Raw genomic sequence first — 14,352 nt, 5'->3', positions numbered from 1 at the left:
AAATATAGATATGTGTATATATATATTATACATATATATATATATATATATATATATATATATATATATATATATATATATATATATATATATATATATATATATATATATATATATATATATATATACATATGTGTGTTTATACATGTATAAATATATATGGGATGCATTCCAAATCCTGAATGAAAAAAAAAATCTTAAAGATCGACAACAAAAGGTCGAAACACAATGTCAAATGCATTTTCTACCACCTTTTTACAAGTACTAAATAGCTTGTCAATCGTACAAGATCGTTGCACAACAGGGACTAGGTTTTAGCCCATTCCCCACTGTAGTGCATTCTCAGAATTGTTTTATATAAGCAGCAGAGGTGTGTGTCAAGATGCAGCCCCCACACTGGAGGGCTGCAGGGGGTTTGCCCCCTGCATAGCACTTGTTTGTAGGCTGTTCAGCATTCTGTGATCACTCTTTCAGTGTGATTCAGAATGCATTCCATGTATACGTATTTATATATTTATATATATATATATATATATATATATATATATATGTGTGTGTGTGTGTGTGTGTGTGTATATATATATATCTATATATATATATATAGATATATATATATATATATATATATATATATATATATATATATATAGGTTCATAGGTTTATACTAGACTATCTGCCCTAAGGCATTTATAAGCCTAGCCCAAATTATTGTGGCTTACGCCACCCCTTATATGAAAAAATACTGTGCCCATTAGTTTGTTGTGCCTCTGTCCAGCAGTGACACAGAGATGATTCCCGGGGTAAACCTACGATCTCCCATCCACAGGTCAAAATTTCTCTTGAACAGAGCCAGCGAGGTGCTCTGCCTCACATGGACCGGGACTCTATTCCACAGCATAGGGAGTCTCTGAGTGATAAATCTATCCCTCCAGCACGTCCTATTTATATCCGTGCTAAGGTTTAAGTCGCTTGCTCTAGTGGTTTTGGTGGATTTGGATTTTTTGAGGTGGAGCATGTCCATTAATTCCGGGTTGGACATGGCCTTGTATGTCAGGCACATGTCACCTCTGAGCAGACGGTATGCGACTGAATAGAGCTGGAGTTTCTTCAATCTGGCAGCATATGACAGATTTTGGAGTCCCTTTATCCTTTTGGTGAGGAACTTTTGGGGTCTCTCTAATTGCTGTAGATGTCGGGCGAGATACATCCCGAATGGGGCATTGTACTCGATCATTGGTCTGATAAGTGAAGGGTACAGGGGAAAAATGACCTCACTAGATCTGGATGTGAATCCCTTCATGATCAGGTGGGCAATGTAGAAGGTCTTTCTAACCACTTTAGCAATGTGAGTGTCAAAAGAAAGGCCACTGTCAACCTGGGTCCCCAGGTCCCTGATAACCTCTTCTGTGCTTAGTGGATTGCCACCTATATGGTAGCTTGGGGTTACCTTGTTTTTCCCAAAGGGTATGACTATACATTTTTTGGCGTTTAACTTCAGGCCATGGCTCTGGCACCAGCTATCTGTTTCCGTGAGTCCCTTCTGAAGGATATCCATGTCCGATGCACTTTCCACTATGGTGCCCAGTTTGCAGTTGTCTGCAAACTTTGTCAGCCAAAGTCCTCCCATGTTGGCCTGTACTTCTGAGAAGTAGATGCCGAACAATAGGGGGCCAAGGACCGAGCCCTGTGGGACACCACTTGTGACTGGCTTGGAGTCTGACATAGCGCCAGCAACTCTAACCCTGTGGGTTCTGTCCTTAAGCCAGTTTGCAACCCATCTTGTGACATATGGGTTTACATTTAAGCTGGTAAGTTTTTCTACAATACCCGAGTGGGGTATTGTGTCGAAAGCCTTTGCAAGGTCAAGGTAGGCTGTATGTATATATATATCTTTCTCTTTTTTAATTTCGCCAAGTCTTTTGGGTTTCTAATACTATGACGGGAATGGACTCCTTTCCTAAGTCAAAGCATGATTAAAGTTCATGAAATTAGTATTTTACTCTTTGATGTCAGCCAGTAGTGCTCTTCGCAGCACCTGCAGTGTGCACAGTAGTGACTCCTTCTGTAATTCGTACGGAGTTACATGTATTGGTAGCATATCTAAATACGATTGTAGACTCTTCTTTATAAGACCCATTTTTCCTACTACTACTGGAACTGTCTGGGTATCTTTCTTTCACATTGCTCTCGTTTCTGCCTGCAAATCCTGATATTTTATGACTTTGTGTCTCTCTGTACCCAGGACACTGTAGTCACTGGGTGTGGCCATTTCAACGAGCAATGCTACTTTTGCCATCTTTTTCTGGACCACTATGTCTGATTTTCTAGTATCTATCTTTTGAGCTGTTGGTAATGGATGATCCCACGTGATGTAGACTTCTTTATTTTCTATGATGCTTTGTGGCTCATGTTTCCAGTGTTTTTCAACCACTTCAACACCATAATGTTTGCACAATGCCCAGTGCAACTGTCTTGCCATATTATTATGGCTTTCAGTATACAGTCCTTCTGCCATTAATATGTTTCAACCAGCAACAAGGTGTGCAACTGCTTCCAATTCGGTTTTACAAAACCTACGTTTGTCTGTTGCTTCCATATGTCCAATGGACTTTGTAATATAACATGTACGCAGCCCTCTATCTTGGGCTGCCAATATTAACCTTTCATCTATTGGTTTGAATTCGCCTCTCCTTAATCATTCTTGCATTTGTTCCTGATCAACATGAGGTTCTTCCAGAAGTTTTCTATACTTGCAACTATATTTATGCATTTTGCACATTTCTTGCCTTCTCATCTGATCCTTCACCTTATATTCTTTCTTTTGTTTTTGGCACATTCAGTTGCTGCCTGATTTTTATCTAATTCTGGTTTGATTTCCATTCCTGCTTGACGCCGATATGCTTCTGCTAGATTAAGTAGAGAAGTAATCAGATTTATTCTCCTCATGTTTCAAAACGTTCACTGCATTTGGGTCTTGTGATGTCAGCAGATATGTATGGAGTTCCACGATTGCAGATCTATGCATATAATTAATTTTAAGGAGGCCCATCGCTTCTTCGGAACGGGGAACATTTAATCTTGGTATGCACTGATTTTTATAAATCATTTGGTGAGCATGAAGCATCCTTCTTATTTTCCTATCTAATCTATCCATCATGTTTTGGGGCCAGTCAGTCACTCCAAAACTGTAAGTTAGGACAGGAAGAGCAAATTGGTTTATAGTTTAGATTTTATTCCTAGGTGTCAGTGCTGTTTTCAGGATTAAGTAAGTCTTCTGAAGTATTCCTTACTCAGTTTTATTCGTATTTGTTTGTGTTTTATTGTTGATCCTTCATCAATTCCCAAATATTTATACACTGTTTCTTGCTCATATTCTTTTATATCACATTCTTGTCCCAAACTAATGTTTTCCTGCTTTAAAGGTTGCTTTGGCACATTTGTCAAGACCAAATGCTATTCTTATATCATCTGAAAAACTTTTGACAACTTGCAGCTGTGCTTTCAATTCCTCACCTGATGAGCTATACAGTTTTAAATCATCGACAAAGAGAATATGAGAAGGCTTTACACTTTGTTGTTTTCTAGAAGCCAGATTATATCCATGGCCTAAGCTCTTAAGTAAACAGCTTAATGTGTTAAGGGCAAGGCAGAACAGCAGTGATGACAGAGTCACCCTGGAATATCCCCCTTTGAATTTTTATCCCTAGGATAATAATTTGTCCTTTATCATGGCTTAATTGCAAAGTGGTCTGCCATTGTTTCATGGTCACTGTAATGTAGTCGATTAGAGTAGGGTGTATCTTATACATTTTTAAGCACTCTTGTATCCATGAATGAGGGATACTATCAAATGCTTTTTTGTAGTCAGTCCATGCCATACTTAGATTCTTCCCCTTTTTACAATTCCCCGCTATGACTTTAACAACAAATGATCATTTGTTCCATATGGCTTCCTTTTATTGCCCTTTTGTTTTGCTGTCATAATTGTGTTTTCTTCAAAATGACTATAAACTCTGTCGGCATCAATATTTCTCTCTCTGTATATAGGTGTATATATATATATATATATATATATATATATATATATATATATATATATATATAGAGAGAGATAGATATACTGTATGTATAGTGTGTGTGTGTGTGTGTGTGTGTGTGTGTGTGTGTGTGTGTGTGTGTGTGTGTGTGTGTGTGTGTGTGTGTGTGTGTGAAGTTTAGATAAGGTCAATGGTCCTTGAATATGCTCCTGTACTCACAATAATCTAATGGCCACTGGATGTATGGTCTTGTCAAGATTTACTCCAAATACCCTCACTGGTAAGATCAGACCATAAACTAATCTCACTGGATATTCACATCCCGACCCCACCCCCTGCTCAGAAAACCACAGTGAAAAACTTCTCTAAAGCAAATTTCACACTCCTCAAAACCGAGGTGGAATCCTTCAAAGCCCCCGGGCCTGTGGAAAATACGTCCCAGACCGCAGAATCCTTTATAAACGCATTCCCTGAGCACCTTCAGGAATGCATGGATCATGCGATCCCAAATAAAACCAAGACCCAATCCTCCAAAGGCAGATGTCCTGTCTGGTGGACCCCAGCCATAAACAAACTATACAATAGAAGGAGGAAGCTGCTAAATGATAGAGCAGAATCCCAAAAAGGGAAGGCATCACTGATCAGTATTAGCAAAAAACTACGGGCACTCATAAAATTGTCTAAGGCCAGCTTCGAGAGAAAAATTGCACAGGACACTAAGGATACTCACAAGGCTTTCTTTAGTTATGTTAGGAACCTGGGTGGTAATTCCCAGATATGCTCAGAATTAGTCCAAAATGACAAAAAATACACTGAACCCACAGACATTGCCAACATCCTAGCTGACAGGTTCAGCGCAAACTTCTCCCCACCAAAAGGGCAAATATTTATCCCAGCAGAGTGCTGCCCCCCTGACATCTCAGATGCTCAGGTAAGAGCCGCCCTCTCCAAAGCAAAAAACACAGCATCAATGGGACCAGAAGGTGTCCCGGGCTGCGTCCTACATGAACTCCAAGAAGAGCTAAACCCAAACATAAAACTACTGTTCAATCTCAGCCTTACTACAGGATATGTGCCCAAAGAGTGGCGTACAGCAACAGTGGTCCCTCTCCATAAAGGTGGTGCCTCAACGGATCCTGGAAACTATTGCCCCATAAGCCTGACTAGCTTGGTCTGCAAAGCTATGGAAAAGATCATCATGGACCTCATAAATAAAGATATTGGGGAACTACAGACACATGATCCTACCCACTTCGGCTTTGTTAAGGGCAGATCCTGCCTCTTAAACCTGTTTGATTTCTTTGAAACAGTCACCAAGGCCATTGATGAGGGGAAGGTGGTCCACACAGCCTACCTGGACCTCGCAAAAGCCTTTGATACAATACCCCACTCGGGCATTATAGATAAGTTCACCAGCTTAAATATAAACCCCTGTGTCACTAGATGGATTGCAAACTGGCTCAAGGACAGAACCCACATGGTTAGAATTGCTGGAGCCATGTCAGACTCCAAACCAGTTACAAGTGGTGTCCCACAAGGCTCAGTCCTGGGACCTCTCTTGTTCGGTATATATTTCTCGGAGGTACAGGCCAACACGGAAGGACTGTGGCTGACCAAGTTCGCAGATGACTGCAAACTGGGCGCCATAATCGACTCTCCAGCCGACACAAGCATCCTCCAAAAGGGCCTCATAGAAACAGACAACTGGTGCCAGAGCCATGGCCTCAAGCTAAATGCCAAAAAGTGTATAGTCATCCCCTTTGGCAAAAACAAAGTGCCCACAAATTACCACATAGGTGGTAATCCATTAAGTACAGAAGAAGTAATTAGGGACCTGGGGACCCAAGTTGATAGCAATCTCTCATTTGACAACCACGTGGCCAAAGTGGTTAGAAAAACATTTCATATAGCCCACCTAATCATGAAGGGATTCACATCTAGATCAGGGGAGGTCATCGTGCCTCTTTACTCATCCCTCATCAGGCCCATAATTGAGTACAATGCCCTTTTGGGATGTACCTTACCAGACACTTGCAGCAACTGGAAAGACCCCAAAAGTACCTCACCAAGAGGATCAAAGGGCTCAAACAGATGCCATATGTTGCCCGGTTAAAGAAACTCTAGCTCTACTCAGTGGCATACCGCCTGTTCAGAGGCGATCTGTGCCTGACGTATAAAGCCATGTCCAACCCGGAATTAATGGACATGCTGCACCTCAGAAAATCCAAATCCCATCGAGCTACGCGCTCGAGAGACTTGAACCTCAGCACTGAAATAAATAGGACATGCTGGAGGGACAGATTCATAACCCAGAGGCTCCCTTCACTCTGGAATAAAATCCCAGTCCAGGTTAGGCAGAGTCCCTCATTGACTCTCTTCAAGAGGAATCTTGATGAGTGGATGGGAGATCGTGGGTTTACCCCGGGTATCACTTCTGTGTCACTGTTAGACAGAGACACAGTATACTAACCTCGAAAAAGGGCATAGCAAAATAAATTTAAAATGGGTGGCGAAAGCCAAACACATTCTGACTAGGCTTATAAATGCCCTAGGGCAGATAGCCTAGTATGAACCTATGAACCTAAATGGTACCATGCAGATTGAAATACAAAACTGTTCACATAAGTGAATCACTAAGCAACTCATTAAATGAAGCTCAACCTAAGTCACTAAATATTTCAGTAAGTGAAGCCTGGTCTCAAGGTATATGTATTGCTGCCCTGGGCATCCACATGCAAGAATAGTCTTTGCATCAACCATCCACTAGTCTGGCTTTGGGCATAGCTTTCCAGGTCCTTTCATACTTCTCTCCATATTCATTGCCTCTGAGTGCTCCATTACCCACAGTAAATGTATTTTGAATACATTAGCACACACACACACATACAAAAAAAAAATACTTTCCAGAGAATGCCAGTAATATTTCTTATTATTAAAACATTCTGCCCTGCCCCAAGGTAGATCTCTGCCACACTTCAGATTCACTGTTCCACTCTTGAAAAATAAATCAAATAATTATAAACACAAATGGTAATGTATAGCAGAATTGTTTGGACAATAGTAAGCAGATACCAGCAGTTAGGCACCATTCACGGTTAAGTACCAGGTTATCAATTAATAAATAGGTAAATAATTGGTAAAAACTCTGTACCCATGAACTACAACATAGGCGGCAGTATACTTAACACCAAAAGTGTGATAAGAGACCTTGGGACACAGGTGGACAATAGTCTCTCCTTTGATAATCACATCGCCACAGTAGTCAGGAAATCCTTCTACGTGGCACACCTCATCACAAAAGGTTTCTCATCCAGAAAAAAAGAGGTTATTTTTCCCCTCTACTCATCACTCATTAGACCCATTATAGAGTACAGTGCCCCTTTTGGTATGTACCTCACAAGACATCTACAACAACTGGAAAGGCCGCAGAAATACCTCACAAAGAGGATTACCGGCCTCAAACAGATGCCCTACGCAGACCGTCTCAAAATACTCCAGCTTTACTCCGTCGCATATCGCCTACTCAGAGGTGATCTCTGCCTAACATACAAAGCTATGTCAAACCCAGAGCTGTTGGACATGCTCCACTTAAAGAAATCCCAGTCCCTCCGAGCTACACGCTCTAGGGACCTAAACCTTGTCACCACAATAAACAGAACATGCCAGAGAGATAGATTCCTGTCCCAGAGACTTCCCATACTCTGGAATAAACTACCTATCTATATCAAACAAAGCTCCTCATTAGGAGTAAGCCCCATGTATTTATTCTTTGTTTACTGGGGTAGAACACTGATCCATGTGGAGCAGTAAGCAAGAAAAATCTTGATGATTGGATGGGAAATAGGAAATTCACCCCAGGGATCACCTCTGTGGCTCTGCTCGACAGTGGCACAGGAAAATAATTTTCTTGGGTGACAAAAGCCAGGGTACCTTTTTGGCTGGGCTTGTATAGGCCCCAGGGCCGATAGCCTGGTACCTACCTATGAACCTATGACTCTATAAATAAATCACCCACAAGCTCTTAGGAAAAATAAATGTAAACATGTTCTACTTGTAAAGAAATACTCTATTACTTTAAGGAAACCTGGCTGAATATAGCTCACAAACCATGGTTTGAGTCATCTCCTTTCACTTGATTTTAATCAAAACAGACTAACAAACATTTGGAATGCCTGCTCACAAGGTAGAATCCAGACAGCTTTATCAGGTGTATTCTTCCTGGAAATCTCTGTAAGGTGAGTGTCATATTATAATGGAGGATACTTTTCCTATAGTATATTTCTCTTTCTAGGAATGCCCTCACCTGCTTCTTAGTAGCAGGAACAGGTCATGCTTGAATAGCCTCCACCGTGGTAGGCTCTAGCTTAATATAACCACTACCCATTCTATGACCCAGGTAATGTACTTTTGCTATTGCTACCTGAAACTTACTGGCTTTTATAGTTAACCCTGCCTTTTTTCAGTTTGCCTATCACCACCCTAACATGGTCTCACAGACCAGCTGTATATTTCAACATTATCCAGATAACCAAGAGCAGAGGAGTAGCTAGGGTGGGATGAAGGGGGTAGCCTCCCCAAGTACAAGGTGATGAAGAGCATGATTGGCAAATCTGTGTTTTTTATTTAGTTTTTTCTAAATTTTCAGTTCTAACATGTCCTGTACACTGGACAGTACCGTGTGAGGGTGTTAGGACCTGGCACTCCTTAGTGAAGAGAGGAGCACCGGAGTGGATAAGGGGCCTTTTTTCTCTTGCATAGAATGTAGCACATTAAGATGTAAGAGCTAAGGCTTTAGGACCTTGTGATGACTGCCTTTTCTTTCTTTCTTTTTTTTTTTGATGCTGAACTTAGAGTTGAGGAGTGCCAGATATGAGCCAGCTGTGGTTCTGATCAAGAGTATTGTCTCCTGCTTCTGCTAAGATACAGTCTGGAAAGTTTCTGGTATATGCTTCATTCCAGAGATATTTTGGTGAATTCTTGTAACCAAAAAGGGGTTGCAAGAGCTGACTTTTCCATGGCTGCAGTCATCAGGGGTACTTGCAGTAGCCCTTGGTTAGGTCAGTAGTAGTAAGATACTTACTCATCCAGTTGCTGTAAGTCTTCATCTGTCCTGAGCATGCAGTAAGCATCTGACTCTGTGTGATTAATTGATTTCTTATAATCTGTCTTATAGCCTGTCTGATGGACTGCTGAGACCCTGTGTCCACATGGTGTTCCATCATTTGGGTACACACTGGTGTACCATTAAATATGTCCCCAAACTTCTGTAGTACTGCCCAGATCTTCTAAACTTTGATAGGAAATAGCTGCTACCTCATTCAATGAGGTGCCAGACTGACCCTCACTGTGATGGTCTACTTCAAGACCCCCCTCCCTTATTCCTCCCAAAACACAATGCAGATAAAGAGTACCAGTGTTTCTCTATCATGATAAGGCTTCATCATGTTAACATGGTAGAATTTGCACTTCGGCCTCTTGCCTAGCAACCCTGCCTTATAGTAAGCATCAGTTACCTCTCTCACAACCTTGGAAGGATGTTCCCATACTGCTTGTGGTTTATTGTGTTGAAAACGAAGAAGCACTCTCAGTTTCTGCTCAGCAAAATATTCTCAGGACCTACCTGTCTCAGTAAACTATACCTTTTATTGCTGTTTTGCTTTTTCTAAGTGTTTCTGTGCTAATCCCTTGACATCCCTAAACCTAGTCCTGAAGTTTAGAACATTTGTATTTATTTGTATTGTACATATTTGTACTGATTTGACTTCTGTTTCATTTCTCCTCCTGGGCTGAACCTGAAAATGCTCCACATGGATCAGTGTTCTACCCCAGTAAACAAAGAATAAATACAAATAAACAAATATTACACAACAAATTCCTTGTGGGAATATTAGTCTAACTACACAGGTAGGGTATCTAGTAATATAGTCCACTACTACTAAGATACACCTTTTACCCTTACAGCTTGAAGTACTAAGAGGCCCCACATTATTTATAACCACCTTCTAAAATGGTTCCTCAATAATAGGCAAAGGCATTGTGACTTCCAAGATGGCTGCACATTGAATGACAGCTTATTTCTAGCTCACCCAGTGTTAAAACAGAAACACAGCAGAGAAGGCCAGTAGACTTGTGTTTATGGGTACATTTCAGTAACTGTGTAGTCCCTGAATGCCAGTAAAAACAAAATACAGAGGACATGGAAAAACTCAGCTACAAAAATGAGGAAGAAACACTGACTGGGGAAAGTTCTGCAGCTGTTCAGCAAAAAGCAATGCAATCTCCAGACATATATTCCAGTAACCTACAGGAAGATATAAGGCAACTGCACACAGACCTGGTTTAAATAAACAAAACATTGATGGAGTATATCAACACAAACAACAAAAGGTTGGAAAAAATGGAAGAATATTTAAACAGATATTCAGATGAGATGATAAAGCTGCAAAACTCAGAGGTCAAAATGAAGTAAAGGCTGGCTGAATATTAGACTGCTCAGGAAGTGATGTTCCAAAAAATAATAGAATTAGAGGACAGAGCAAGTAAGGAAAACTTGAGATTTTCAGCTATACCAGAGAAGCTAGAAGGAACAAACTGCATTAATTTTATGGAAGCACAAATAAGCATCTGGAAGGGTATTCCACAGCAGGAGTTGTTAGTTGAAAGGGCACATATAGTGCATAATCCAAACCAGGTTATGAGGAAACAATCTAGACCTTTAATAGTAAAGATGCAATCTTACCAGCAGAAGAAGCCGATTCTGACAAAACTGTGGCAGAAGGACAAAGTACCTAAAGTGGAAGACAGCAGAGTGTTTGTGGAGAATGATTACTCAATGTATACCAGGCAGAAGAGGAGCAAATGTATTCCACTATTCAGGGAATTTCGAGATGCAGGTGTGAGAGTCAAACTGCTGTACCCTGCTGTTTTCAAGGTATTCTTCCCTGGAGGGGACAAAATCATTTTTTAATGAAGTACATGCTAAGGAGGACATACAAAAGTTTGCCCAAATAAAAAGTAAGCTGCGAAACAGAAGGAGATTCTGATAATAAAGACCACAGAGAGAGACTGTACCTGTGAAACTTTATCCAATCTTTCAATGAAAAATGTTGGAGAGAAGGAAGGGAGCATGGGAGTTGACTAGAAGATTCGAGAGTATGTTGAAATAAAGCAGAGACAAGATTTGGGAGATGAAGATGAGCAGGAGTAAAACCAGTAACTTTTACAATGCAATAATTATATTTGTGAAATATGACAGAAGAAAATTTGGAAATATTTTATTTATTATTTACTTATTTATTTGGCATTTATTGACCAGGTTAGTCCAACTGAGCTTTTGTCCTTTTTCAGTGAGGCCTGGGGAGAAAAGCCTTTCAAATATTATACAAAAACATAGCACATAAAATAATAAAATAATTGAAATAGAAGAACAATTTTTCAAATATAAAATGTACAGTCTTTAAGTTACAAGTTCTTAAGAATTTTAAGTTTATGCTGAAATAAATATGAGTTAGATAATCAAAAGCAGTTGACTTGGCTATTTCCAGAGTAGTTGCAATTATGCACCATAAAAGAGAAGCTGTAGAGAAATTCATGTTAGCAGTAAATATGTGGATAATTGTTAGTGCATTAAGAGGAAGAGGAATTATTTAGAGTCTGTACTATACAAAAGGCAATGTAAAAGTGTTTAGTGATTACTAGTTCAGGGAAATAAGAAATATTGGACTTTTTCAGAATTTGTTGGACTTGTGGGGACTCTAAAGCATATTCCCTACTTCTAGTCATTAATGTTCAGAAAAGTGCTTTGGGGAGGGGAAGAGGAGGGAGAAAGTTAACTGTAAGCAATGATTTTTTTCTTAAATAGTACTATTTCTGTGGTGTGTGGTTTTCTTTACATGCTATAAAGTAAAGTTTTCTCAGTTATTTTTAAGTGTAATATGAATTGTAAACAGGTTCTGCTGTTCTTTTTTTTCTTTTCTTTCTCCATTCTCTCTTTCTTCTTGTTCAGTTATAAGAAATGTAGGCGCTGCAATGTAAAAGGAAAAACCTGGTTAAAAAAAGCATGACAAGTGAAAAATTAATGTGCTTTTTCTCCTTCGTGCATAGGAGAATGACCGGATTAAGGACCTTCGATTGATTTGATAACATCTGATAAGTAAAAAATGGATGACGGAGAAAAACAAATTTCACCAATAATCACCACAAATCTCCATACCAGGATCCAATGAAGGCAGTCCCACAGCTTGATGTAAAAGGCCAATATGAAAAATCGTATTTTAGTCCACAGAGAAACTTTCCAATCCACGAACACGAACTAGAACGCTGTATAATTATACTTTTATTGACAGCACAGCATGACAATATTCAAATGTTCCAAGCATAAAAGTTGCAAGCAAAAAGATTTAGCGCTTTCATTTCCATAACAGGAAACTTCATCAGAATAATGCGTATGTTCCTGCTTGCTAATTTATACAAAATCTGAATTCAATTAATCAATTATTCAAATTGTTTTCAATCTCTTAATTAAAATTAAAATACAATTTAAAACACCAAAAAGCAAAGCAAAAGGACTTTTTAAGTCGTTTAAATCATTTTGCAAAAAACTTCTTTTAACAAGACTTCTTATAAAGTCATTATGACAGTCAGTATACCACAGAAAAATTAATGTTGTGTTAATAATGTGGTTTAAGAATCATTTTCCATGTTGTCCATGAATGGGTTGGATGTAAGAAAATAAAGTGAAGTATGCCTGTATATACAAATAAGCATCTATAATAATAATAATAATAATAATAATAATAATAATAATAAATTATAAATAAATTCTAGTTAATGAATACAAATGTAGATATAAATATAAAATATATATGTGTATAATCAATATAATAATCTGTTATGGAAATGAAAGCGCTAAATCTTTTTGCTTGCAACTTTTATGCTTGGAACATTTGAATATTGTCGTGCTGTGCTGTGCTGTCAATAAAAGTATTTATAATTGATTTGATAACATGTTTTAAGAGAGAGCAAGTAAATGAAAAAGAATATTGAATATTATGAAGCTTTTTTTCTAGTAAATACATGCTTAGTAGAAATTCTGCAGCTGGTCTTCATGTTCCTATGAAACAATCTGATAAAGAGAAACTCTCTGTCTGCTTCTCATGTCTCCATGGAGACAATCTGATAAAGAGAAACTGGCTACAGCCTGGTGTACAGTAATTGGCTGAAAAAAAAAAGAAAAGAGAAATTGGCTAGGACATAATGTTCCCTAAAAGCATTCAGGGGTTTTCCCAGCTGGAAGAGCTATAAAGCTAAGACAAAACCAATTAGCACTTAGTAGATGTACAGGCTGCACCAGGATTTACATAGTTTTGTCTGTTAGTATTAAGTTAAAAGGTTTTAGGGGGACATTGAGGTGTGTTTGTTTTTTTTGCTTGAGGGCTTTCAATAAAACAAAAAGTTTTGTAAGATGTGACATAGGCTCAAATGGATATGACAAGAAGCAACTCTATAAACGTTCAACCTGTCAAACATTGGATACATGTAACTCAAAAGCTTGAACTAGACATTTAACAAAAAAGTTGTTACACATAAAATATGGGAATAATAACTTTTTAATACAATGATGCTTTTTTAATGTCGTTAAATGTAAATGGCCTCACAGATAAATACTAACAAGAAAGAGTAGTGAACTATACTAAAAAATGAAGAGTACAAATGACTATGCTACAAGAGACACAGAAAGAACTGAAGATGTGAATTTGATAAAGGAAGGTTTTCAAAATGGTTATTCAGCAGAATACCTGGGACAAAGGAAAAGATGAGTTATTATATTCATTGTAAGAGGAGCTCCAATAGTGATAGAAGATAAAAAATATTATAATGGCCTATTTGTAGTGCTAAGGGGCTACTGGCAAGGGAGGAGAATTACACTGGTATGTATTTATATTTCACCTAAAACTGCTATAATGAAGCTTAAGAAAATTCTGTGAGAAATAATCAGTTTTCAGCAAGGAATATTCCTTATAGTTGGGGACTGGAGTGTGATTTGCAGCAGTGAAGATGTGTCTTCATAGGTTCATAGGTAGGTACTAGGCTATCGGCCCTAGGGCCTATACAAGCATAGACAAAAAAGTACCCTGGCTTTCGCTACCCAAGAAAATTATTTTCCTGTGCCCCTGTCGAGCACAGCCGCAGAGGTGATCCCCAGGGTGAACTTCCTATTTCCCATCCAATCATCAAGATTTTTCTTGAAGAGAGCTAATGAGGATCGTTGTTTGATATCGAATCTGTTTTTTTACTCAGTTTCTTCCCTTTTTG

Source organism: Protopterus annectens, chromosome 5.part1 (genome assembly GCF_019279795.1).
Source record: "Protopterus annectens isolate FY-2018-M chromosome 5.part1, PAN1.0, whole genome shotgun sequence".
In the NCBI taxonomy this organism is placed as follows: Eukaryota; Metazoa; Chordata; order Ceratodontiformes; family Protopteridae; genus Protopterus; species Protopterus annectens.
This window is presented reverse-complemented; position numbering follows the sequence as displayed.